Below are 2,343 nucleotides of genomic sequence, written 5' to 3' on the forward strand. Positions count from 1 at the left end.
ACCATGTTTGTTTTTACTTAGTTTTACATGAAGCAAACATAGCAGGTCTGTTTTGAAAAATTACAGATGGTGTTTATCAATTAATTTAATCAGTAAATAAGAAAATAACAAAAACATTAGTCATGAACAGAAATATTGAGTTGAGCTGTTTGAACAAATTTTACCATTTTTAATTTTTGTAGCGTTTGAAATAATAAAATTTTCATTATATTTTTAATAAAGGCTGATATATTTTTAATTAAAATTTAAAAATTCGCCAGTACTAAATGACTCTTAGATTAGGTAACTAGACGTTGGTAAATACACGATGAAAATATATATATACGATGCACAATAAAATTTCTATTATTTGTGATAATAAAATATTAATAAAATTTATTTGTTATTACAATTGATAGTTCAATAAATGAACTTTAATGCACAGTAAAATTTCAGTAGATTGTAATGAAAATCTAAATGAAATCCAGCTGAAACTCAGTATCGATTTTAAAAATATAATAAATCTTAAAAGAAATTTGATTCTAAAACAGACCTTAATATTTTGCAATATTAAGAATGTTCTAGGTATTTTTAATACAGATGAATTTTCTTTTTTTTTATTAAAAACATGAATTATTAAAGCATAACAAAGGATTCTTAACACCGAACTCTAATGAAATTCTCCATAAAATTTTATCAAATTTCAAAATTTTATCACAGAATCAAAAATTAATTTGTTTTACCTCTCAGCAAATATAATTTTTTTTTTTTTTTTTTTTTGTCCAGTCATTTGACTGGTTTGATGCAGCTCTCCAAGATTCCCTATCTAGTGCTAGTCGTTTCATTTCGGTATACCCCCAACATCCTACATCCCTAACAATTTGTTTTACATATTCCAAACATTGCCTGCCTACACAATTTTTTCCTTCTACCTGTCCCTCCTATATTAAAGCGACTATTCCAGGATGCCTTAATATGTGGCCTATAAATCTGCTTCTTCTTTTAGCTGTATTTTTCCAAATGCTTCGTTCTTCATCAACTGCCGCAACACCTCTTTATTTGTCACTTTATCATCCCATCTGATTTTTAACATTCTCCTACAGCACCACATTTCAAAAGCTTCTAATCTTTTCTTCTCAGATACTCAGAATGTCCAAGTTTCACTGCCATATAAAGCAACACTCCAAACATATACTTTTAAAAATCTTACTGACATTTAAATTAATTTTTGATGTAAACAAATTATATTTCTGACTGAAGGCTTGTTTCACCTGTGCTATTCGGCATTTTATATCGCTCCTGCTTTGTCCATCTTTAGTAATTCTACTTCCCAAATAACAAAATTCTTCTACCTCCATAATCTTTTCTCCTCCTATTTTCACATTCAGTGGTCCATCTTTGTTATTTCTACTACATTTCATTACTTTTGTTTTGTTCTTGTTTATTTTCATGCGATAGTTCTTGCATAGGACTTCATCTATGCCATTCATTGTTTCTTCTAAATCCTTTTTACTCTTAGCTAGAATTACTATATCATTACCAAATCATAGCATGTATCTTTTTACCTTTTACTGTTACTCCGAATCTAAATTTTTCTTTAACTGCTAGTTAACGAACAGTTGTTCTTTAACGTCAACATCATTAACTGCTAGTTCTATGTAAAGATTAAAAAGTAACAGGGATAGGGAACATCCTTGTCAGACTCCCTTTCTTATTACGGCTTCTTTCTTTTGTTCTTCAATTATTACTGTTGCTGTTTGGTTCCTGTAAATGTTAGCAATTGCTCTTCTATGTCTGTATTTGAACCCTAATTTTTTTAAAATACTGAACATTTTATTCCAGTCAACGTTATCGAATGCCTTTTCTAGGTCTATAAACGCCAAGTATGTTGGTTTGTTTTTCTTTAATCTTCCTTCTACTATTAATCTGAGGCCTAAAATTGCTTCCCTTGTCCCTATACTTTTCCTGAAACCAAATTGGTCTTCTCCTAACACTTCCTCCACTCTCCTCTCAATTCTTCTGTATAGAATTCTAGTTAAGATTTTTGATGCAAATATAATTAAAATAGCTATATTAAAGGGTAATATGTGAGTATGTCACATTATTTATGGCATTATAGCTAAGAATTGACCAAACCAATTTTCTTGAAATTTGATTCAAATATCTTTGTATATTGTTCATAATAATCTGTTTTCAAAATTCGTTAAAGAGATGGGAATATCGCGAAAAATACACCTCTTCCGAGTAATTTTGGAGTAAACTTATTAAAGCAAATTTATTACCTACAATGAATACACACATAATCCAAAAAAAAAGATTTTCAAAAAATCAACCCCACCTCTTAAAACTGAAATATAATTTTTT

The sequence above is a fragment of the Lycorma delicatula genome, chromosome 1 (assembly GCF_047948215.1).
Source record: "Lycorma delicatula isolate Av1 chromosome 1, ASM4794821v1, whole genome shotgun sequence".
NCBI classification, from domain to species: Eukaryota; Metazoa; Arthropoda; class Insecta; order Hemiptera; family Fulgoridae; genus Lycorma; species Lycorma delicatula.